Source organism: Anolis sagrei, chromosome 1 (genome assembly GCF_037176765.1).
Source record: "Anolis sagrei isolate rAnoSag1 chromosome 1, rAnoSag1.mat, whole genome shotgun sequence".
NCBI lineage: Eukaryota > Metazoa > Chordata > Lepidosauria > Squamata > Dactyloidae > Anolis > Anolis sagrei.
Genome location: NC_090021.1, coordinates 22,856,571 through 22,882,371, shown reverse-complemented (window position 1 = coordinate 22,882,371; position 25,801 = coordinate 22,856,571). Strand labels below are relative to the sequence as shown.

The 25,801-nt window shown below is 45.9% G+C and overlaps 1 protein-coding gene and 1 long non-coding RNA gene across 7 annotated transcripts in view; one reads left to right on the top strand and one right to left on the bottom strand.

Annotated features, from left to right (window-relative positions):
• The window catches only part of SLC8A1 (solute carrier family 8 member A1), a 426,510-nt gene that overhangs the window by 32,109 nt on the left and 368,600 nt on the right, over positions 1–25,801 (top strand). Inside the window, exon 1 of one of the 6 annotated variants that reach the window (XM_067463252.1) lies at positions 12,216–12,293. The exons of 1 other annotated variant lie outside the window; for it this stretch is intronic. The gene's annotated coding sequence lies outside the window, so the exon portion shown is untranslated. Of the gene's footprint in view, positions 1–12,215; positions 12,294–19,699; positions 20,495–22,161; positions 22,250–22,762; positions 22,829–25,801 lie in introns of those variants that run through there. 4 more of the 6 variants (XM_060754495.2, XM_060754494.2, XM_067463245.1 and 1 more) reach the window with 4 other exon arrangements.
• On the bottom strand, positions 15,259–22,232 carry LOC132761541 (uncharacterized). The gene is made up of 2 exons (XR_009629968.2): positions 22,145–22,232; positions 15,259–15,468 (listed from the first exon to the last, which is right to left on the bottom strand). It is a non-coding gene; the product is annotated as an uncharacterized lncRNA (long non-coding RNA).

Here is a 25,801-nt window from a genome sequence, read left to right as displayed (position 1 = left end):
ACTGTGGACTCAATGATGGTTTTGGACCTAACTTGGCACAAATACTCAATTTGCCCAAATGTGAACACTGGTGGAGTTTGGGGAAAATAGACATTGACATTTGGGAGTTGTAGTTGCTGAGATTTATAGTTCACCTACAATCACAGCAGGAGGAGGGATTTTGGTAGGAGGATTCACTGTCTGTTGTTGAAAAGGAAGAGAAGGACAGGCGGTAAGATCTTCAGCCTTTTCTGCCAAAGGGGTTCCTAAGATGATCAAAAATACGTGTTTTCTGATGGTCTTTGGCAACCCCTCTGAAACCCCCGTCATGACCTCCCAGGGGTCCCAACCTGCAGGTTGAGAAACACTGAGCTAGAGCTTCTGGGATGTCCATCAACATTTGGAAAGCAAATAATTCCCCCCTCTGGCTTGAAGCGTTGGCTTTGAAAGATAGAGACTCAGGTAGCAGAGAGGAAGGAAAAGGAACAGGTAAAATATTGTGCTTCCCAAGAGACGTCACTCAGGCAAAAGCAATTTGCTGCATCCATCCCTGGCTTATGCGTTCTTCCTCATGAATAACTCTTTGACAACCTAATCTCTGATGTTGCCTGTCCACAGGTGTCTCAGTTTTCATATGTGAAATATTGGAGGGTATGGAATTGGGAGGTGGAAATAGTCCTAGGAGCTCAACTACACTTTCTTTTATTGCATGGTCTCCTTATGCCATTGTTGTGAGTGGCTTCATGCTGTCTGCCACTTGGGAATAGATGTAGCTCACCTTCATTCCCTTTTGTGCCTGAAGAGGGCAGTCATGCCTGAATATACAGAGAATAATGGTAACTAATACATCAAGCTAGGCTTTTGGATTAATTTCATGCCAAGCTAATACTGAGCTTGGATAGATTGCTGTTTGGTCTACAACTTCTTAGACTTCCAAGAACAGTGATTATCCTGGTGAAGGGGAAGGGAGGTAGTTGGTTGGTTGGTTGGTTGGTTGGTTGATTGATTGCAGGAATGTGGTCCAAAAAGTAACTCTTCCACATTCTGCTAAATTATGTAACTTGTTAGGAGCCCCCAGTGGTGCAATGGGCTAAAACCCTTGTGCTGGCAGGACTTAAAACCAACATTTTGGAGGTTCAAATCTGGGAAGAGTGTGGATGAGCTCCCTCTGTCAGCTCCAGCTCCCCATGTGGGGTCATGAGAGAAGCCTACCATAAGGCGGGTAAAACATCAAAACAACCAGGTGTCCCCTGGGCAACATCCTTGCAGATGGCCAATTCTCTCAAACCAGAAGTGACTTGCAGTTTCTCAAGTCACTCCTGACACAAAAACAAAATGTTCTTTCCCTTGTATTTTGTTAGGGGTAGCAGTTGGTGCAATTAACAAATGACAAATCTGAAAAGACATCCGGGAAACTTTGAAAGGCTTTTTCATTACACTTGATTAATGTGCTTCTGATTAAGGTGTAATGTGCAGCTCCTTTGCATCTTATAGCTCAATTCTGATTTGAATAAATGGCATATGGAATGTCGTTTTGGGGTTTGCTTGTGTACTTTTCGCTTAGATACTTTATATTTTTAACAAGCTGCACTCACTTTGCTTGGCTGTGGTGTGGGATTTACCTTGAAATGAAGGCTATAAAGCCATTAAAAATAATTAAAAGACAATAATGCTTGGTAAGGCTGAAGGCAGTAGGAAAAGAGGAAGACTGCATTCCAGATGGATAGGGTCAGCCTTGAGTTTGAAAACCTGAACAAGACTGTTAAGGATAGAGGGACTTGAAGGTCTACCATTCATGAGGTCACCATAAATCAAACTCAAAAGCAGTTATCAACAAAAACAAAACCATTCAATAGATAATGATACAAGGTGCACCAAACTACTTGAGTACTGTGTTGTCAAAGGCTTTCATGGCGGGAATCACTGGGCTGCCGTGAGTTTTCCAGGCTATATGGCTATGTTCCAGAAGCATTATCTTCTGACATTTTGCCCACATCTATGGCAGACATCCTCAGAGGTTGTGAGGTCTGTTGGAAACTAGGCAAGTGGGATTTGTATATCTGTGGAATGTCCAGGATGGGAGAAAGAACTCTTGTCTTCCTGAGGCAAGAGTGAATGTTGCAGTTGGCCAGCTTGATTAGCATTGAATAGATTTGCAGTTTCAAAGCCTGGCTGCTTCCTGCCTAGGAGAGTTATTTGTTGGAAGGCCCTGATTGCTTCATGTCTGGAATTCCTCTATCATCTGGGTGTCCCTCTTTATGTGCTGTCCTGATTTTAGAGTTTTTTTAAAAAATACTGGTAGCCAGATGTTGTTCATTTCCATGGTTTCCTCCTTTCTGTTGAAATTGTCCACATGCTTGTAGATTTCAATGGCATCTCTGTGTAGTCTGACGTGGTGGTTGTTACTTGAGTATTGCTGCATGATGTTTGGCTCATAGCTGAGCCTTTCCCCCAATTTTCCCATTTGATATTGCAATATGTTACATATTTTATCTCATTGTACTGGTTTTAAATCCTAGGAAGAACTAATGTTCCCCATTGGAACCACATATGGGGATGGGTTGAGGTGGGAGATTGCAGATCTTTTCTTTCACATTGGATCGAAGATGTCATTCTTCTGATGGAAGGCACTCTTCATTTGTTGTTTCAGCCAGAGCTGTAGAGCCGCTATAACAAACTTTCAACTTCAAAACCCCTATTTTTCTACTATTTCAGTTCCACTCCTTCATAAATGACAAATGTACCTTAATTAGCATTAACAAATTTACTGTAGCAAAATGGTAATAGAAGACATTTCATCGCCACTACATGAATCATTAGGCTACTTAGAGCAATGGAACATCCAATATATTTATTTGATTAAAATGTCTGAACTAGAAAACTTTCCTAAGTTCCTATGAAAATAAATCTGCAGAAAATTAGGCATTTAATATACGAAGTTCCCATTTTGAAGTCGAAGGCAGAATAGGTACATTGCTGCTGACACCAACTCTGACCCCACCCAAAGTTTGTTCCAGCCTCACTTTGACCCCAAACTCTTAGTTTCAGCAGCTTCTCTTTGCCTTATTCTCGTACTTGATTTTTTCCCCAAAATATGTTTATTATTTTGTTAATTTACAGTCTGGGGGGAGGGGCAGTGGTATGTAAACAGAGGAGATTTATATAGTCCTCTGTATCCATGAGTGCTGCACCCATGGATTCAACCAACCATGGCTTAAAAATAATAACCTTGATTTTGCCATTTCCCAAGCATTGTGTTGATGTGTAGGCATAACTCGCAGTAGCCTCCCACTATTTCACAGTTCTTCAGACTCTGAGGCACTCACTTCAGTTGTTGTTCAGCACTATATACAAAGGATGCCATTGTACTACAAAATTGTATATAATGGGACTAGAGCATCCACAGATTTTGGTATACATAATTTCAGAATAAGGAAAATGTCCCTCAAACCAAATCCCATTAGAAACCAAAAGAAAATATATCTGAAATGGGAATATTTCCTTCCACACCATCTACAGCAGTGGTTCCCAACCTTTTTTTTACCAGGGACCACTTTAACCAGGGACCACTTTGACCAGGGACCACTTTGACCAGGGACTACTTTAACCAGGAACTACTTTGACAAGGAACCACTTGACCAGGGATTTCTTGGCCAGGAACTATTTGATCAGGAACCACTTAGGCCAGGGTCCACTTGACCAGGAACCACTTGACCAGGAACTTCTTGACCAGGGACTACTTTGACCAGGACCACTCTCCAACATTAGTACCAAAAGGGTTACAAATCAGATTTTGGTCAACTTTAGATGCAATTTGGTATACTGATTCAGAAAATTGCATTAGACCACATCAGCTCTAGTTTTTGATACAGAACATATGCCATGGCCAGTGACAGGGATGGAGTGCCAGGCAGCACAAAAAGAGTGGAAATAAAATGAATAAATAAAGAGGAAGGAAGCTCGCGGACCAGATTTTCATCCTCATGGCCCACTGGTGGTCCATGGACCACAGGCTAAGAACCACTGATCACTTGTTCAATTCCATGTTTTAGTTGGATCTTCAAAAAAGTTATCTAAGGTGCTCCAGCGCCTTAAAGAGTTCCTTTAAAGTCTGTATTAAATACTGGAGCAGATTCACATCCCTGTTGTCATGGGAGTCAGCAGTTACCTGCTTGAGAGAGCTGGGAAACTTCTTGAACAGGTGTCCTGAGTGGCAGAGAGGGTTCTGGTGAGAAGAAAGAGGCAGAAAGTCAGATTGTGCCAACAAACATCTGCAACATTGGTGCTGGATTAACCCCACTATATGTTACGAGATCCTGTATGTTGGATGGAGGCCATAGGGAAAGTTTAAGAGCAATGGGTTTGTTTTCTGCTGGGTCACTGTGGCTGTTTTGCTGGAACGGAAAGGGGTGTCCTTGTTTGAGCAGGTTTCCTTCTTGTGGGCATGGCAACCTGGTAATAACTTACAGCTAGGAAACTCTGAGACAGCTGCCAAATTTCCCCTCCAGCGCTGTGCTATAACCCACTCTGCCTGACCCACCCACACTATAAACAAAGCAGAACACGGATGCCCCCCCCCCCCCCACCTAGGGAGTAAACCTGATTAGACCAGTAGACAGGCTATGAAATCTCAGTAGGTTAGATAACTGCAGGCAAAGCTAGTGGAAAAAACTTCCAGGCTGAACCCAAGAGAGTTGAGATGTCAGGTTTAAGGCTGCAGTCTGAGTTCTTCAAGAGTGGGGGAGGAATCAGAGGACGGAAAAGAAGCTGGGGGAAAAACAAAAAGCCAATGGGGCTCTATAGGGAGAATTTAGACTCTTACTTGGGCATCTGAAATTTCACATTCAATTTTTTTTTCGTGTCAGGAACAACTAGAGAAACTGCAAATCACTTCTGATGTGAGAGAATTGGCCGGCTGCATGGATGTTGCCTAGGGGACACCCAGATGTTTTTGATGTTTTATCATCCTTGTGGGAGGCTTCTCTCATGTCCCCACATGGGGAGCTCAAGCTGACAGAGGGAGCTCATTTACGCACTCCCCGGAATTGAACCTCTGACTTGTCAGTCTTCAGTCCTGCCAGCCCAAGGGTTTAACCCATTGCACCACCGGGGGCACCTATATAACATTCAATGTTATGGTTTGGAAAATTAGGATGACTCATCTGACCTGGGTGGTAGATGATGGGCAAGGTGATAATGGCATTCCTCCTGAACTTCCCTGTCTGTCCCGCTTTCTTGGAAAATAAAACTGTATATATACCACAGGCTGTACTGCACCATTTCAACAAATCTATTACTCTTACATCAAATCTATTACTCTTACATATGGTCAGAGACATACAGGTTACATCTACATCTACATCTATGGTCAGAGACATACAGGTTACATCTAGAATTAATGCAGTTTGGCACCACTTTAAATGTCTTGGCTCAATGCTATGAAAATGTGGAGTGGTACTTTGGTGTTGGAGGAAAGTTCTGAGAGTGCCTTGGACTGTGAGAAGATCCAACCAGTCCATCCTCCAGGAAATAAAGCCCGACTGCTCATTGGAGGGAAGGATACTAGAGACAAAGTTGAAGTACTTTGGCCACATCATGAGGAGACAGCAAAGCCTAGAGAAGACAATTATGCTGGGGAAAGTGGAAGGTAAAAGGAAGAGGGGCCGACTAAGGGCAAGATGGATGGATGGCATCCTTGAAGTGACTGGACTGACCTTGAAGGAGCTGGGGGTGGTGACGGCCGACAGGGAGCTCTGGCGTGGGCTGGTCCATGAGGTCACAAAGAGTCAGAGAAGACTGAACGAATGAACAACAACAACTTTGGTGCAGCACCAGCAATATTTGGCTGAGAAGGCTAAAACTTTGTAAAATGACAAGTCCCATGATTCTGTTAACCATGAGCCTTGGCACTGAAAGTGGGGTCAAACTGTCTTAATTCTACATTGTAAATGTACCCTCAGACTCATCATAAGGGCTAAAGTAAGGTAAGGGTTGCCTTTTGCCTCAGACAGCAGCAACTAAAAGCTTGTACATATCTTTGTATGCAAATCTCAGTCAACAGTAAATAGTATCTGAAACCTGTTGGATTATCTTACCAGAGACAGGTACTATTCTCACTAATATTGACAGTAATTATTAATCAGTTGATTGATGGATGGAGTGACTGATTACACTGCAAGTCATTTGCTGAATTTTTATGATGCTGTTCATCAGCTGCCTGAAGGAACTGCTTGGTAAGGCTAGCCCCATGTGTCATCCCAATTGCTCATCCTGGATCACATCTACTCCATGTGTAAATACCCACTCCCTGATGAAATGATCTCATTTGAAACATGCTGTGCCAAAACTGGAGAGCAGCGTGGTGATGTGTTTGTGAGAATACCTGCCCTATTTTGAGAATGCCTTACTAACAGAATGCAGCTTTGTGCCTATTGAACAATTTTAAGGAAAGGGAGGAGGAATCAAGCTACATGGAAAACCCCTCTCCCGTTCCAAGTGTGGTGACCTGTAAATTCCTATCTACAAGTCTCACAGCTGAGTAACCTAGAGATTAATTTAAAAACAGTCCTGCACTGATGATTGAAGCAACCCAAAGTAAAAAAAGGGACAACTCAACACTCCAAGGGGTATTGCTGCCATCGGAGGGAATAATTGAATGGGAAGAGTTATAGTCAGGCAAAAGAAAGAGTTCAGATGTTAGCTGGTTTCATAAGTAGAGCTAGGGAGGGATATTCAGTGTGTGTAATTAATATATGTGTGTGTGTATACCGTAAGATCCTGGGGAGGCCCTGCTCTCGGTTCCACCTTCTTCACAGATGCATTTGGCGGGAATGAGAGACAGAGCTTTCTCCGTGGTGGCCCCTTGGTTGTGGAACGCCCTTCTTAGGGATATTAGATCAGCCCCCTCCCTCTTAACATTTCGCAAAAAAAGCTAAAACTTGGCTTTTCGAGTAAGCATTTGCAAATGCAATGTAACAGGCAAAGTTAGACCCACAGAATGACTGGATGATGCAATTGAATAATAATTTCAGTAACAAGATGCTGAGGACTTATGTTTTTATTGCTTTTATATGAATTTATATTTTATATGCTAATGTTTTTAAGTATATTTTATGTTGTTGGGGGCATCGAATTGTGCCGAATGTAAACTGCCTTGATTCGCCTTCAGGCTGAGAATACGGTAAATAAATAAATACACATAAATCCAGTATCGGTTACTCAGGGGAAGGCAACATTTTCAACCCACTACAGCCATATACCTGTTTCCCCTAAAATAAGACATACCCATAAAATAAGCCATAGCAGGATTTCTGAGCATTTGTGCAATATAAGCCATACTGCGAAAATAAGACATAGTGATAAGCATGGCTTTGCAGCATACAAGGTTGGGTCCCCTGTCAGAATCCAGGTCCAGGTCGTTCTGTGCATGTTGCAAGCTGAGACATAGAGAGACACATAGAAAGTAGAAGTAGAAGTCTCCTCAGTGAACTGAGAAGCAGGATGCTCTGCTTTAGATATTGTGTGTCCTCGGGGGGGGGGGGGGGAGTAAAGCTGTAGCTGCTGTTTTACTCAGCACTGTGGGTCTCTCTTCCCCAGTACCAACAAGCAACAGTCTGCGGGTCTCTCTCACTCCTGACAAGCACCAGTAAAACTGCTTCTCCCCAGCACTGATGATCAACAGTCTGTGAGTCTCCCTCACCACACACAAACACCAGGGGATAGGGGAAGCAACTATTCACATCTAGCTCCAACAGACAAGAGGTCTTTCTACCTGCTTATAGAACATGGTCATGCAGCCCAAAAAGCCTACAACTTCAGCAAGCAGTCTGCTACTGAGCCCAGAGAGATCATCCCATAAATGTAGATAGTTGTACCATGCTTAATAAAAATGAGACACCCCCTGAAAATAAGTCATAGTGTGTCTTCTTGAGGAAAAGTAAATATAAGACAGTGTATTATTTTCAGGGAAACACAGTACTTGGAAGTTACATCCCATCGATTCTACAGGGACTTACTGTGAGGTGATCTTTCTACAAATTTGTAGGCTTTAGTTGTCCTCTTCTCGTTGTGTTGGGTTCTTCACTTGTACCATGCCCTGCTCAGGAAAGCTCTGCCCTCCAGCCATAAGCTTTTAGCCTCATAATACATGTGAATGAAAATGCATTTTTCTACTCTACTCTACTCTGCCCTGCTGGAGGCTATTTTCTCCCTTGCTGGGGCAATCCAGATTCTCATGGAGAAGCAAGGGACATTTGAATGGACTTCTCCTCTCTTCGCTCAAGTTTCTTATGTTTGACATCCCACAATAGCAATTAACTTCACATGCCTTGTATCCCCTCCTTTCCTCCACCACCTTTAGTGAAGCCTTCTTCCCTTCCAGCATTTAAAAAGGCGTAGAAAAACAATGGGCTGCTCCTTAGAAAAACAGCCCAGCCTATTTTACTTGTCATGAACAAGTTTCCTTCCCTCTCTCTGCTTTGTTTGGGAGCTCTGGGTGGCTAATTTGTTGCTTTTTCCTTTCTCCTTCCACATATTTTTCCAGCACCCAGCACATTTTTTTCTTTGATTGCTGGACTGCCCCCTTCTCGCCTCTCCATGTCCTTTGCCAATTTTATTTAGTCCATTCGCTTTTCTGCTCCACTCCAACTGTGTGCAGAAGTGTGGCAGTACATGCTTGTGATAATGAATGGGACAGAATTGATTTAGAAATCGTTAGCCAGTTGTTATTCTGTACTTTTGGAAAGAAGCACATATGTTAAAAATAAAACCTCTAGAAGAAGCATGAATAAATAAATAAATAAATAAGACTATGAAAATTCTCTTGGAACCGCTTCAGTACTTTAGCATACAACTTTATTTCTTTACTAAATCTGAGATGAGCTTGTATGTTTGTATAGTATTTATACCTTATCCTTCAGCCAGAATGCTTCCCAGAGGGCTTCCCTAAGGCTTGTAATCTAAATAAGACAAGACCAACAAGAGATAGAACATGGCAGTGAGAGAGGATATTAAGTCCAGCAGATCCTGGCTGCTCTTCTCTCCCTCAGAGGCCAGGGCAGTGGCAATCGGGATGAATGGAGGGCTTCTCCTTAGTGGCTGGGCCTAGGCACTATGATGCTATGCCTGTCTGTTCTTCTCTCCCTCTAGAACAGGCATGGGCAAACTTCAACCCTCCAAGTGTTTTGGACTTCAGCTCTCAGAATTGCTAACAGCTAGAATTGAAGTCTAAAACACCTGGAGGGCTGAAGTTTGTCCATGCCTGCTCTAGAAGCTACTGTGATGACACTTGGGTTAAAGGGAAGGTCATTCTTTAACTGCTGGGTCTAGGCTCAATGAAGTTGTGCCTGCCTGTTATGTCCCTCAAGGCCAGAGCAGTGGCAGTCAGGGTGGAGATAGTGCCTTTCTTTTGCTTCTGGGTTGAGGCATGATGGAGCTGTGCCTGCCTGTTCTTCTCTCCCTCTAGAGTAGTGGTTCTCAACCTGTGGGTCCCCAGGTGTTTTGGCCTACAACTCCCAGAAACAAAACATCTGGGGACCCACAGGTTGAGAACCACTGCTCTAGAGCCTCAGAAATGACAGTTGGGATAAATGGGAGCCTTTCTACATTTATTGGCTCTAGGTTCAGTGGAGCAGTTCTTCTCTTTCTCTAGAAGCCACAACAATAGTTCTTTCTTTAGAACCTGCCTTGAGCCATGAAGAGAGCTAGAGCTAGTTAAGAGAAGGAGAAGGAGAAGGAGAAGGAGAAGGAGAAGGAGAAGGAGAAGGAGAAGGAGAAGGAGAAGGAGAAGGAGAAGTTGTTGTTGTTGTTGTTGTTGGGATAGAGGGAGAACTGTTCTTCATGCTGGGCCTAGGCTCAATGGAGCTGTGTCTGCCTGATCTTCTGTCACTCAAGACAAAGGCAGTGGCTGTTGGAGTGGATGCAAGACCTTTCATCTGCATCTGAGCCAAGGCATTATGGAGCTGTGCCTAGTCTCCTCGCCCTTTCAGGCACACAAGTGGTGCTTGGGATGGAGTGAGGGCCATTCTTCACATGCTGGGCCTAGACACTGTGGGATTCTGCTTGCCTGTTCTTCTTTCCCTCCTATCTAGAAACATATGGAAAGCCAGATTCCTCCTTGTTTTATAGGTCTTGACAGACTAGATAATGTCAGAAGTAGCCTATGATTTTGACCACTTTGAGTCACTATTCAGAGTGCTCCATGGAGCTTTCAACCTAGATTGGTGTTTCTCAACCTGGGGGTCAGGACACCTGGGGGGGTCACCAGGGGTGACAGATGGGTCACCAAAGACCATCAGAAAATGCAGTATTTTTCTGTTCATCATGTGGGTTCTGTATGGGAAGTTTGGTCCAATTCTATCACTGGTGGGGTTCAAAATGCTCTTTGATTGTGGGTGAACTATAAGTCCCAGCAACTACAACTCCCATATGTCAAGGTCTATTTTCCCCAAACTCCACCAGTGGTCACATTTGGGCATAATGAGTATTCATGCCAAGTTTGGACCAGATCCAGCATTGTTTGAGTCCACAGTGCTCTCTGGATGTAGGTGAACTACAACTCCAAAACTCAAGGTCAATGCCCACCAATCCCTTCCAGTATTTTCTGTTGGTTATGGAAGTTCTGTGTGCCAACTACAACTCCCAAATGACAAAATCAACCTCCCCCCCCTCCCCCGCCCAACCCCACAGGGATTCAAATTTGGGCTTATTGGGTATTTGTGCCAAATTTGGTCCAGTGAATGAAATTACATCATGCATATCAGATATTTACATTACGATTCACAACAGTAACAAAATTACAGTTACAAAGTAACAACAAAAATAATGTTATGGTTGGGGGTCACCACAACATAAAGAACTGTATTAAGGGATTGTGGCATTAGGGAGGTTGAGAACCACTGGCCTAGATCTTCTGCTGAGGACCAGCTTCGTTCTCCATCCCAACCTCCAATATGGAAACAGGGAACTAAGGCCTAGCTCCCAAATAACCTGCATTGTATTTTACTAGTAATCAGGCTTGCACAACCTGTGCCCCTCCAGGTGTTTTGGACTTCAGCTCCCAGAATTCCTGACCATTGGGTGAGCTGGCTAGGTCTCCTGGGAGTTGAGTTCCAAATGCCTGGAGGGCCATAGCACGTGCAGGCCTATTCTTAATTGTCCCTCTACCAATTTTTTGGAGAGTTTCTTTTTGGGAATATGAATCCCATAATCTCCCTACCAGCATGGCCATTGATATAAGTCTCACATGCTCTCCATCTACTAACCATTAGAACAGTGGTTCTCAACCTATGGGTCTCCAGGTGTGTTTGCCTAAAACTCCCAGAAATCCCAACTAGTTTACCAGCTGTTAGGATTTCTGGGAGTTGAAGGCCAAAACATCTGAGGACCCACAGGTTGAAGACCATTAGAAGATGTTGGAATTTGCAATCTTTAAATCTACCTTTTCTAAGCTCTGCATAGGCACCAAACACAGAGATTTACAAAAAAAAATCTATTCACACATGTATGCATGCATAACTGTTCTGATTTTTTGGTGGATTTTCTGAAAATTATATTCTAACTGCTTGAGGTAGGGATGAGAATAATTGCAAGATTCCATCTTTGCATTACCTTTGCATGATTCATTTGCAGTACCTGCTATACGGGATATATCATTTTTAAACAAGGCATTTCGTGTACTTGAATTTTATTTAATTTTCAGAGAAAATTTAGAACGGAGACAGAAAAACACAATAATGCCTGTAACAAGTTAACATTTGAGAGATAAGATAACCCTTTGATTAAAATTACCCGTTTTGTCTTTCTTGAAATTTGATTGGGGGTTTGAAGGGCTTCCCACGTAAGAAATAAATGGAAAAAATGGTGTCGCAATATGTTTTAAAGTCAGGGTTCCTTGCTCAAGGCGCTTACTGGGTTTTACATAATTATAGTATCTGAAATGTGATCAGTCCACTACTGTTTAGCTGGTTGCTTTGGAGACTTCCAATTATATGCTATACATGATTTGGCCAGTGTGTACGCTTGCTTAAGAAAATCTTTATGTAGGAATCCAGGGCCATTAGGTTCAAAATGATGAAGAAGTATAGCTCTGGGAGTTGCTCTAATGTGGAGAAATTCCTGACAGTAAAAGAAAAAAAGAAAGAAAGAAAAACAATCAACCTGCTGCTATCCAAATACTGCTACACTTGTATTCCCAGCTCAGTTCTGCATTGGAAGAGCACAGAATAACACTGCACACTTCTATGTTGAGTAACCTGCAATGTGAGCTCAACTTCTCTACTCAGAGGTTACATTTATGCAGTGATTCCTGTTCTCAGGTAAGTGTATGGCATACTGCTACTTTAAAAAGGAGTTATCTAGGCAAGTACTGGAAATGAAATGATAATAATCTTATAATTTTCAGAAAATTATAGAGCTGGTTGTGAAACGTGGGTGTCTTTTTCTCTGTGATGTGAGGGCAAAAGGAAATCAAGGATGTCAGCAGTTAAAATGCGTGTAACAAGAACTCGGTGTGTGCATTGAACTATTGATGTATATGTGAGCTGCCTGAGAATATGTGGGATATGAAAACTATCACACATGGTTCATATGTGAAATGTGACATGCAGGAAGAAATCTACTTCAGTCCTGTTAGTTTGTGTATCTTATGAAAGAAATTGTCAGCAGCTTGTGTGTGTACATTCAGATGGGTGCATAAGGTGCACACCGTTTGTTGTTGTGTGCTTTCAAGTAGGTTCTGACTTAGAGATATTTCTTGACAAGATTATTCAGAAGATGGTTGTCCTTGTGCCTTTCTGCTTTAATTTTGGGATGCCACCTGTATAGAGATGTGATCTTTCATGCACCATTATTGCCAATGAGTTAAGCGCATTCAGGGCTGGCTTCCACACATGTATAATAATGGAACTGAAACAGTCTTGGTCACCTTAGTGGATGATCTACGCCAGGAGCTAGATAGGGGGAGTGTGTCCCTGTTAGTTCTGCTGGACCTCTCAGCGGCCTTCGATACCGTCGACCACGGTATCCTTCTGGGACGCCTCGCGGGAATGGGTCTTGGAGGCACTGTTCTGCAGTGTCTCCAGTCCTTCCTAGAGGGTCAATCTCAGAAGGTGTTGCTGGGGAACATCTGTTCTGCCCCACAACCATTGTCTTGTGGGGTTCCACAGGGATCAATATTGTTTCCCATGTTCTGGGGAAAGTGTTCATTTCCATTTCCACGCCAAGGAGCCTGGGTTGTTCATACATACCTTCTTGATTTAAATATTTTTTATTGAATTTTATTAGTACAATAGTATAAAATAGGGACTCAAAAAGATTACAAACATATATACACAGGCATCCACCCTCTCTAGACTAACAACAAGCATACCTACGACGCACACAACATATAAAGTCTACCTTAAAAAAAAGGCCCACAATGGCCTCCGACCATACCTTCTTGTTACATGGCCGGTATGACTACATGGAGTGTCTTTTTGCTGTTACCGCCGAGGCAGTACCTATTGATCTACTCACATTTGTATGTTTTTGAACTACTAGGTTGGCAGGAGCTAGGGCTAACAGTGGGAGCTCAATGGGTTTAACCCATTGTGCCACCCATGGCCCATATGTACATGTTCCTGTTTTTATGTGCCTTGACCTTGTGACAAACTTACCAGAGAACACACACAGGCAAACATTCAATGCCTTATTACAATGAAATACAACGGCACACAAATGCACAATGGCAAAGGCTTCTCCTTTCATTTCTGGCTTCTGGAGGCAGTGCTCATCTCCAGCTCTGGGTGAAGTGCTCATTTCCATTTCCAAGCCAAGGAGCTTGTGTTGTACATACATACCTCCTTGTTATGTGGGCGGCATGACTACATGGAGTGTCTTTTTGCCTTTCCTGCCAAGGCAGAACCTATTGATCTACTCACACTTCCATGTTTTTGAACTGTTAGGTTGGCAGTTCAAAAAACAGTGGGAGTTCATCCAGTCCTGCAGATTCGAACTGCCAACCTTCAGTTCAGCAGCATAAGGGTTTAACCCATTGTGCCACCTGCAGCCCATATGTACATGTTCCTATTTTTATGTGCCTTGCGACAAACTTACCAGAGAACACACACAGGCAAACATTCAATGCCTTATTACAATGGAATACAATGGCACACAACTGCACAATGGCAAAGGCTTCTCCTTTCATTTCTGGCTTCTGGAGGCAGTGCTCATCTCCAGCTCTGGGTGAAGTGCTCATTTCCATTTCCAACCCAAGGAGTTTGTGTTGTTCATACATACCTCCTTGTTATGTGGGTGGCATGACTACATGGAGTGTCTTTTTGCCTTTCCCGCCAAGGCAGTACCTATCGATCTACTCACATTTGCATGTTTTTGAACTGCTAGGTTGGCAGTTCAAAAAACAGTGGGAGCTCATTCAGTCCTGCAGATTTGAACTGCCAACCTTCAGTTCAGCAGCATAAGGGTTTAACCCATTGTGCCACCCGCGGCCCATATGTACATGTTCCTATTTTTATGTGCCTTGCGACAAACTTACCAGAGGACAAGATTGGTTCAGAAGAGGTTTGCCATTGCCTTCATCTGAGGCTAAGAGAGTGGGACTTTTCTTAAGGACTCCTAGGTGGTTTCCACAGCCAAGCAGGGATTTGAACTCTGGTCTCCCAGCACTGAAACCACTACATCAAGATGGCTTAAGATGGCATAAAATCATATTGAAAGACACATCTCCCCTTTCTCTTATACTTAAAGGAAACCTCTTCAAGATGTCCCTGACATAGGTGCATTCTTCTTATTTCAGTGTGTTTGTCCATAAAATATATGCCATATGGCAATTCATGTCCTGTAGCAGTTCTATTCAATCATTAAGAATGCAATCAGTAAACATTAATGTAAGTCCCATTCATTAAATGGGTTGATTCTAGTTGAGACTAAGAATGAGATTTAGCCCTCCATCGCTTGTTTAATTGAGGAACACTTGTGCCATGAAAAAAATGCATAATTGGGTGACAGCACTGTTACCCAATTAATGTCAGCAGCCTGTGTACAAGGTGGAGAAAGGGCCCCTGAAGGATATTTGTAGCTAGATGTTGATAGGACAATGGAGAAGAAATGTTCTCTTGTGTATGTTATGAAACAGGCCAAGAGGGCATTGCCTTTTCCCTCTGTAACGGGTACATGCAGACAGAATGCAATTTGAAATGAAATACTATTGGAACTTCTGCTGCAACAACAGTAAATCTGGCAATGTGTACAAAGTGTGTGAAGGGATCACACTGAGGATCTCACTTGCATTTCTGGCCTCGCCATCCATTTATTTTAGTCCCAGGCCATATATACGGGCAAAGCTTAAACAAAGCACAAAATCCTATTAGGACTCAGTCTCTTTGGTTTCCCTCTGTTTATCCTGTTTTCTCTTCAGAGAGTGAGATTGAAGGAAGATTAAGTTCCAGTCCCCTTGGTGAACCAGCAGGCCTTCCCTTCCCTGAGGTGGGGAATCTATGAAGAAAACAGACAAATATTTTTCACTGGTGTTTGCATAAGAATGGCCAGCTGTCCCTATGGTTCCTAGTTTCTTGTTATCATTCCACTCAACTTACCCAAACTTAAGACCTGAAAGACTGACCTTGAGAGAGCTGGGGGTGGTAACGGCCGACAGGGAGCTCTGGCGTGGGCTGGTCCATGAGGTCACGAAGAGTCGGAGACGACTGAACGAATGAACAACAAAGACCTGAAAAAAACTTTTCTTGTTTTCCTCTAGCAAGAATATTATGTTAAAAAATAAAAACAAGTGGAAGTCTTTTAAACAGACAAACAAAATTACATCTTTGAAGTTCCTTCCAAAATGGAACCTAGCTGTGATGCTGAATCATGGCTCCTAACCATGGATTACCTTTACTTACTTACTTACTTACTTACTTAAGCGATCCCTCATTGTCCGAGTATCTAGATCTAGATCCAGGGAAGTCATGCTACCCCTCTATTCTGCTGTGGTTACACCACACTTGGAATATTGTGTCCAATTCTGGGCACCGCAATTGAAGAGAGATATTGACAAGCTGGAATGTGTCCAGAGGACGGCGACTAAAATGATCAAGGGTCTGGAGAAGAAGCCCTTTGAGGAGCGGCTTAAAGAGGTGGGCATTTTTAGCCCGAAGAAGAGAAGGCTGAGAGGAGACATGATAGCCATGTATAAATATGTGAGAGGAAGTCATAGGGAGGAGGGAGCAAGCTTGTTTTCTGCTGCCCTGGAGACTAGGATGCAGAACAATGTCTTCAAACTACAAGAAAGGAGATTCCATCTGAACATTAGGAAGAACTTCCTGACTGTGAGAGCTGTTCAGCAGTGGAACTCTCTGCCCCGGAGTGTGGTAGAGGCTTCTTCTTTGGAATTAAACAGAGGCTGGATGGCTATCTGTCAGGGGTGAGATTTTCCTGCTTCTTGGCAGGGGGTTGGACTGGATGGCCATGAGGTCTCTTCCAACTCTATGATTCTATGATTCCAAGTGCAGTGTCTTGGCGGTGGAGACATAGGTGACTGTGGAGCCCTATTCTTGACCCACATGTTCTTCCACAGTGAGGACATTGTTTTCCAGGTGGAAGGAGGTCCCAGTCAGGGTTGGTTTGTTGTGCCTTCTTCTTGGCATGTTTTTCCCTCTTTGGTCCTCCATTCATGCCTCTTCTTATGCTGTTAGGACTACACTATTTCAAAACCTTGATTTGGGGAAAGCTCAGGCTTCTGAATCATATTGGCTCAGGTTTCTGGGAGTTACAGTCTAATAGCTTTTAAAGATCCATAGTTAGGAACCACCATCTATCTTGGTATGTCAGGGATGGGATAAGATGTGGAGTTAGCTCAAGTTAATATGTCAAGTTAGCATTGGAGAGATATTCGCAGGATCACCTCAGCAAGTGAGAGTCCAAAAGTGGCAGCCTAAAACTCAGCACTTCAATCCATGGCTGATACCAAATGAGAGACTAATTCCTGTGCACACAGAAGACTGGGCAACTTGGAGTGGTACCTATTGATCTACTCACATTTGCATCTTTTCGAACTGCTAGGTTGGCAGAAGCTGGGGCTGACAGTGGGAGCTCATGCTGTTCCCCGGATTCGAACCTGTGACCTTTCAGTCAACAAGTTCAGCAGCTCAGCAGTTTAACCTGCTGCACCACCAGGGGCTCCAAGGTTATATTATTATGCTGTTTTATGTAAATGTATCTTACTTTTATACAAATATATATAGTTTATGTAAATGTATGCTGTTTGTTGTGGCACTATGGTGTGTTTTTGTGATGGTGGCAGGGTATAAATAAATTATTATTATTATTATTATATTGTGTTGTAAAACTGGAACTCGCTGCATCAATGCAAGTGAACTTACAGCTTCTGTGTTTGGCCACAAACCTTAACAGTAGGGGCAAATTTCCCCAGCAACAATATATTGTTCTGAATTATCTCTGTCCTGATGCATATTATTGCAAGGCACTGTGAGAAAAGTCTTGAAGCAAGTAAGATCCATTATCCTGTGGTAGAGATGACAACTGCTAGAACTAGTTTGCTGATATAGATCAGCATAGCTGCTTACATTTTTTTGGCTTCTCCATTTATCATAATCGAGGCCCAAAGTTCAGAATGCGTTTTCAAATGGTGCCTGTAAATGTGTTGTACAGAAAGGGGTGGTGGTTTTTTTAACCCTAACCCAAAACTGTTACGGAGATGCCGCAAAGGCGGCTGTGAATAAGGAAAGAGAGGGGGTGGAGTGAGAGTGGTGAGAGCGAAGGAAGGATAGAAAGGAGGGGACGCTTAGGGTAAGGTTTAGGGCAAGGTTTAGGGTTATGGTTAGGGGTTACGGTTAGCAGGCCCGTAGCCAGGATTTCGTTTCGGGGAGGGGCTAAACATTTTTTCAGGGAGGGGTTTTCGGGGGGGCTGAGTTTCCGGGGGGGGGGGGGGGCTGAGTCTGAGTGAAAGAGGGTCTAGCCTAGCAAACCTTTTGTATCATTACCCCAATACCCCCATGCATATGGGATATATTGAGTATGGTGATCAGATCATGATATGAATAAACATAACAGTTTAAATAATGCACCAATAAGGCCTTTTCGCGAACCACCATGAAAATTTCAGGGGGGGGGGCTGAAGCCCCCCGAGGGCCCCCCCCCCCCCCCGGCTACATGCCTGACAGTTAGGGTATGGTTTAGGGTTGGGGTAAGGTTTAGAGTTAGGGTTAGGGTAAGGTTTAGTGTTTTGGTTAGGGGTTAGGGCACGGTTTAGGGTAAGGGTTAGGGTAAGGGTTAGGGTTTGGGTAAGGGGTTAGGCTTAGGCATATGGTACGGGATGATAGTATGATAGCTGGGTCCGGAAGCTCCGAGCGTTACAGAAATACCGCAAAGGTGGCTGTGAATAAGGGAAGAGAGGGGGTGGAGTGAGAGTGGGGAGAGCGAAGGAAGGATAGAAAGGAGGGGATGCTTAGGTTTAGGGTTTGGGTTAGTGGTTACGGTTAGAATAAGATTTAGGGTTTACGGTTAGGGCTAGGGTTAGAGTTAGGGTACTGTATAGGGTTAGGTTTAGGATAAGGGGTTAGTCTTAGGCTTAGGGTACGGTTCAGGGTTAGGGTTTCACCATTAAAGAACTCTTACATTCCTTCTATATTATCTGTCTCTGGCCTGGCTTACATTAGTTAAGTCTCATTTGCGCAAACAGTGCTCCTGAAGGAGTGATGCGGCATCTCCGTAACGCTTGGAACTTCCGGACCCAGCTATCATACTATCACTCTGTACTGTATGCCTAAGCCTAACCCCAGGCCCCTAGCCAGGATTTTGGTTGGGGGGGGGGGGGGGCTGAGTCTGAGAGAATCTACCCTAGGAAACCTTTTGCAACCTTTTTGTTATGGGATATATTGAGCATGGTGATCAGATAATGATATGAATAAATATAACAGTTTAAATAACGTAACTTCTCGCAGACCACCCAGAGAATTTCAGGGGGGCTGAAGCCCCTCAAGCCCCCCCCCCCCCGCTACATGCCTGCCTAACCCCTTACCCTTACCCAAACCCTAAACCTAACCCAAACCCTACCTTAACCCTAACCCCTGGAGCCCCCGGTGGCGCAGTGGGTTAAACTCCTGTGGTGGCAGGACTGAAGACTGACAGGTCGCAGGTTCGAATCCGGGGAGAGGCAGATGAGCTCCCTCTATCAACTCCAGCTCCTCATGCGGGGACATGAGAGACGCCTCCCACAAGGATGATAAAAACATCAAATCATCTGGCCGTCCCCTGGGCAACGTCCTTGCAGACGGCCAATTCTCTCACACCAGAATCATAGAATCAAAGAGTTGGAAGAGACCTCATGGGCCATCCAGTCCAACCCCCTGCCAAGAAGCAGGAATATTGCATTCAAATCACCCCTGACAGATGGCCATCCAGCCCCTGTTGAAAAGCTTCCAAAGCTTCCAAAAGTTTCTCAAGTCGCTCCTGACACACACAAACCCTAACCCAAACCCTAAACCTTGTCCTAACCCTGACCCTAAGCGTCCCCTCCTTTCTATCCTTCCTTCTCTCTCCCTTCTCTTTCCTTATTCACAGCCGCCTTTGCGGCATCTCCGTAACGCTCGGAGGTTCCGGACCCAGCTATCATACTATCACCCTCCGATTTGTGCCATATTGACTTCGCGTGGTCCAGCTCGACCGAGGGAAGAGTAAACAAGCAAGGAAAGAAGGAAGCAAGGCCGGCGCGTGGCTGGGAGGAGGAGGAGGAGGCTCCTGCATGCAGGGAAGCCTGAGAGAGGCGCTCCACCGCCTGGTCTCTGAAGCGGGGAGGAAAGAAGACGCGAGAGAGGAAAACGCTGAGAGAAGCAGCCGTGTCTCCCCCCTCCTTCCCTCGCTCGCTCGCTCGCTGCTTCCCTTCTCCCCCCGAGAGGCAGAGAGAGGGAGTCCCGCTCCTTGCTCCTTGCCCTGCTGGTGACCACAGCCGCGTCCAGCCTGAAAGCCTAAGCCCAGGTGGTGGCGGCGGCGGCGCGACAGTAATCCGCCTGCCCTTCCGCCTCCCTCTCTCCCTCCCTTCCTTCCTGCCTTCCTTCCGCCATCCAAGGAAGAGGAGAAGAAGGAGACGCCGGAAAGGGCGGCCGAAGCGGGAGGCGAAGGGATTCCGAGCAAGGCTCCTCCGCCGCCGCTCTCTCCTTTCCTGCCTTCCAAGGGGGCGCCTCTCTCTCCCTCTCTCTCTCCTTTCTGAGTCTCTCCGTCTCACTCTCCTCTCCGGCGTGGCCCGGGGCTTGGCGGGGCGCTTTCCAGATATGGTCAAGGCGTCGGCGGGGGACGAGGAGGAGGAAGGAGGGCTGCTGCTGCTGGCGGCGCCCACAGCAGCCAGAGAAGCGGCAACAGCAGCAGCAGCAGCGGATACAGCGGTCTCCCCTTGAGTCCTTGGCGCGGGAAGAGGAGGAAGAGTAGGAGGAGAAAGAGAGGAGCCGAGGAGGACTAGGAGGAGCGGCGTTGCTTGCCGCCCAGCCAGGCAGGGCGCGCCCGTCTCCAGGTAGGTCCATCCGAGCCAAGGAGGGGCTTCGGGCTCGGCAGGAGATGGGGGAGCCGGGAGGGCAGAACGGGGGTCCTTTGCCCCTCCTCTTCCAGCCTCGGGCGGCGCTCCTCGAGGCTGCCATTGGGCAGCAGGTCCCAAGGAACACGCGCGGATAGCAGGGGGAAGGAAGGAAAGCAGGACTGGAGGCGAGCGAGCTCCTCACTTGGCTCTCTGCTGGGCGAGACGGAGAAGCCATCCCTGCCTCTTGCTCAGAGCCACAGACACACACACACACACACACACACACACACACACAGAGGTGAGGAGGAGGACCCACCCATTCATTGCAGATGAGCGGATGGGGAGCCAAGAAAGGAGAGGAGAGGCGCACGGGGGCGTCAAAGAGGACCAGGGGTGGGCATAGAATCGTACAATCCTAGAGTTGGAAGAGACCTCGTGGGCCATCTAGCCCAACCCCATTCTGCCAAGTAACAGGGAAATCACATTCAAAGCACTCCTGACAGATGGCCATCCAGCCCCTGATTAAAAGCCTCCAAAGAAGGAGCATCCACCACATAGAATCCTAGAGTTGGAAGAGACCTCGTGGGTCATTCAACCCAACCCCATTCTGCCAAGAAGCAGGGAAATCACATTCAAAGCACACCCAACAGATGGCCACCCAGCCTCTGTTTAAAAGCCGCCACCACATAGACTTGGAAGAGACCTCGTGGGCCATCCAATCGAACCCCATTCTGCCAAGAAGTAGGGAAATCACATTCAAAGCACCCCCCGGAGATGACCATCCAGCCTCTGTTTAAAAGCCTCCACCACATAGAATCATAGACTTGGAAGAGACCTCAAGGCCATCCAGCCCAACCACATTCTGCCAGAAGCAGGGAAATCACCTTCAAAGCACCCCTGGCAGATGGCCATCCAGCCTCTGTTGAAAAGCCTCCAAAGAAGGAGCTTCCACCACACTCTGGGTCAGAGAGTTCCACTGCTGAACCCTCTCACAGTTAGGAAGTTCTTCCTTGTGTTCAGGTGGAATCTCCTTTCTTGCCTGTAGTTTGAAGCCATTGTGCCACAACCTAGACTCCTGGACAGTAAAAAACAAGCTTGCTCCCTTCCCCTCACATCTTTATCCATGACTCTCATCATGTCTCCTCTCAGCCTTCTCTTCTGCTGGCTGAACATGCTCAGCTCTTTAAGCCACTCCTCATAGGGCTTGTTCTCCAGACCTTTGATCAATTGAGTCGCCCTCCTCTGGACACATTCCAGCTTAGAGTCAACATCTCCCTTCAATTGCAGTGTCCAGAATGGGGGCACAGTGTGATTCCAGGTGTGGTCTGACCAAGGCAGAATAGAGGGGCCGCATGACTTCCCTAGATCTTGACACCAGGCCAAAATCCCATTGACTTTTTAGCCACCGCATGAGCATAGGCTCGGAGGGATCATTCCCTTTGGCTGATGAAGAGGAAGGATGCTGGGTGCCTGGTCCAGCTGAGGCAGAGGCTCTTCCACTTCCCTCCCTCCCTCCCTCCTTCCCTCTTTCCTCAGTGCCCTTGGCCTTTCTCTGCAAACACGCCCACCGCCCTTCCCTCCTCCTCCTCCTCCTCTTCCTCCTCCTCCTCCTCCTCCCTCCCCTCCTCCCTCTCGGTGGCTACCTACCTGCGAGGCGCTGGCCAAAGAGGCAACTTCCTTGCAACTTCTGCTTTGCTGCTGGTGCGGGTTTTCTCCCTTCCTGCCACCCAGGGACCTGTTGCCACCGAGGAGGTAAAAAGCCCCCCCAGCGGGAGGTTCTTATTGGCTTAGGCTCCCTTTAAAGGAAGAGAATGCCTTTGACAGTGCTGCAGCCGGGCTGATGGATGGATGCATAGATGAATGGCAGGGATTTTGTATTTCCCTCTTCCTTGGAGCGGAGGGAGAAAAGAAGGGAGGGACAGACGATGTTGGCAAGGAGAATTCCACATGATAATGGCCATTTTCTCCATCGCTGGGGGAGTAATGGGAGGTGGAAACTCCTTCCCGCCCCTTTGCATCCTCTGCCATAAGTGTTTGGTCTTGCCCGGCATGGAAGGTCTGCAATATTATGCAGCTAAGATCAGCCATTCATTTGTTTTAGTACCTTACTAACAAGAGCTCCGTTGCCAATCCCAGCCTTCTTCCTGATGGGGCTTGGATGGCTGCAGAGTGGGGAGGAAGGGGGGAAAAAAGCGGAGGATCTGCAAAAGGGAGGTTTTCTTGGACACGTGTCTGCGTGTTGCGTGTGCAGGCTTACTCCAGCAGCACTTGCACACACGAGGCGGAGAGGAAAGGCGCGCTCCAGCTCCGGGATGCGGAGGGAGAAGTCTTGTGAGTCTGGGGTGGGGGTGTCTTTGGTCTTTTCCTATTCAGGGAGGGGGGCCAGGTTCATTGCGTGTCAAAGGGGTCTGTCTGCGGTAGAAAATGGTGATGGAAATGACAGCCCCCTCCTCCCTTTTCCAAGCATGGCAGCAGAACACACCCACCTCAAGGAATCTCCCTGCTTCTGCCTCTGCCCTGCCTCCCTTCATTCCTGCATGCCAAGGGTGGCTCTCCCCATGGCTTTTACCTGGAAGTAGCTCCCACTGCGCTCTGAAGGCTTTGGCACTGGGCAGAAAGGCATCAACTTGTACTGATCGGGTAGTAATGGCTGAACTGAAGGACTGCATTGTGGAACTGTTGCATGGAGGGAGGGGGCTGCCCTTCTTTCTGCTCAGGAAGGGCTGGGGGATGCGAGGCGTGTGATGTGCGCTTGCCTAGAAAGGGGAGAAGGGAGAAGCCTTTCCCCTCTGCACCCTTTTTTCCATCCATCCTTCATTTACACTTTCCCCATCATCATGCAACAAAGCGTTTCATCAGTCTTCAACAAATAAAGCGCTGCATTCAAATGCACACCCACAACAGCGCAAAGCAAAGCAATGTCTGTGTGTGAGTGTGTGCCTTCGAGTTGCCTGTTGATTTATGGCGATCCCACACATATTATAATATTTTCTTAGGCAAGGAATACTCGGAGGTGTTTTTGCCATTGCCTTCCTCTATCATGTTGGAGCGAAATAGTCACAACCATCACAACCGTCGATGCTGTGCTGAAGTCGCCTGTTGATTTATGACAATCCTGTGAATTTTATAGGATTTTCCGAGAGGTGCTTTTACCATTTCCTTCCTCAATTATGTTTGAGCCAAACTCTCACATCCATGAGTTCTTGTGAGTTTTCTGAACTGTATGGCCATGTTCCAGAAGCATTCTCTCCTGACGTTTCACCTATGGCAGCCATCCTCAGAGGTTGTGAAGTCTGTTGGAAACGAGGAAAATGGGGTTTATAAACAGACCTCGCAACCTCTGAGGATGCCTGCAACAGATGCAGGTGAAATGTCAGGAGAGAATGCTTCTGGAACATGGCCATACAGCTCAGAAAACTCACAACAACCCAGTGATTCTGGCCATGAAAGCCTTCGACAATACATTCTCACATCCATAACCATGAGCCTTCAATGCTGCACCAGCCATGTATAAATATGTGAAGGGAAGTCATAGGGAGAATGCTTGTTTTCTGCTGCCCTGGAGACTGGGATGTAGAGCAATGGCTTCAAACTACAGGAAAGGAGATTCCACCTGAACATGAGGAAGAACTTCTTAACTGTGAGAGCTGTTCAGCAGTGGAACTCTCTGTGTGCCCCAGAGTGTGGTAGAGGGAGGCTCCTTCTTTGGAGGCTTTTAAATAGAGGCTGGATGACCATCTGTTGGGGATGCTTTGAATGCGATTTTCCTGCTTCTTGGCAGGAGGTTGGACTGGATGGCCCACGAGGTCTCTTCCAACTCTATGATACTATGCTGAATTTCAGAAGAGACTGTGGGCTGTGGAAGCACAGATTTGTGTGTGTGTCAGGAACGACTTGAGAAACTGCAAGTTACTTCTGATGTGAGAGAATTGGACGTCTCAAGGACATTGCCCAGGGGACACCCAGATATTTGATGTTTACCATTCTTGTGGGAGGCTTCTCTCATGCGGTAATTCTTAGTAGATTTTAATTGCATTGTTTTAATGTTTTTAACTATTTATAATTATTGGCTGTTTTTATAATGTATATATTGAAGCATGGAATTGCTGCTGATTGGAAGCTTCCCTGAGTCTCCCTTACTCCCAGGGGATTGAGAAGGGTGGGGTATAAATATTTTAAATAAATAAATAAAATGTCCCTGCATGGGGAGCTAGAGCTGACAGAGGGAGCTCAACCTGCTCTCCCCTGATTCGAACCTGCCACTCAGCAATCCTGCCGGCACAGATGAGGTGTGACTATTTCTAATGCGATACCTCAAAAGCCTCAAGTGACAGGGTAAAGGAACACTCGATCAGAATCAATTTGAAGTGCTGTTTGGACCACCTGAAGAGAAATAGGTGTGTCAGCGTTGTGCATGGGTGTGGTAGAGGACGCTAATGCATAGCAAAACTGCAGACTTTGAGCCTGGTGAAGTGCTCCTCTGAAACAATCCTAGACTGTATCGTAGACCAATGTTCTGCTGAGCTGGCAGTGGAGGGAGGAAAAGAAATGCAGTCAAGACACCACACAAATAATTCAGCATGCTGAGGGCAGTGTAGAAAGCTTAAAAGGCAAGGAAATGCCCTTTCAGGAGCATAGTGCAGGAGCAAGTCGAGGGCTAATGAAGACATGCTCTTCACTATGGCTCGCCCCAGTTTCCCCCAATGGATACTCAATCCGACCAGCAAAAGCAAACTGCTGCCTCTGTAGCATTTGTTAATTTTGCTTGGTCTAGCACAGGCATGGGCAAACTTGGGGCCTGCAGGTGTTTTGGGCTTCAACTCCCACCATTCCTAACAGCCTCAGGCCCCTTCCTTTTCCCCCTCAGCCGCTTAAGCGGCTGAGGGGGAAAAGGAAAGGGCCTGAGGCTGTTAGGAATGGTGGGAGTTGAAGCCCAAAACACCTGCAGGCCCCAAGTTTGCCCATGCCTGGTTTAGCATGTTTGCTGCTAGACAAAAATTGATTTTTTCTTTTCTTGTGTAGCAAACTCACTTGCTTCTCTTGCCACCACACCTAATCTATTTCCTTTCCTTAGATATTTGCATCTATTCCTTATGCAAAGTAAACAATTAGACACCTACAGCCCTGGTTGAGTTTTTATTCTCTTTTTGCGCCATTTGAGATTTCACCTTTTAGCAACTTAATTATTGGCTTGTTGTAAGTTTTCCGAGCTGTGTGGCCATGTTCCAGAAGCATTTTCTCCTGCCGTTTCGCCTGCATCCTCAGAGGTTGTGAGGTCTGTTGGAAATTAGGAAAATGGGGGTT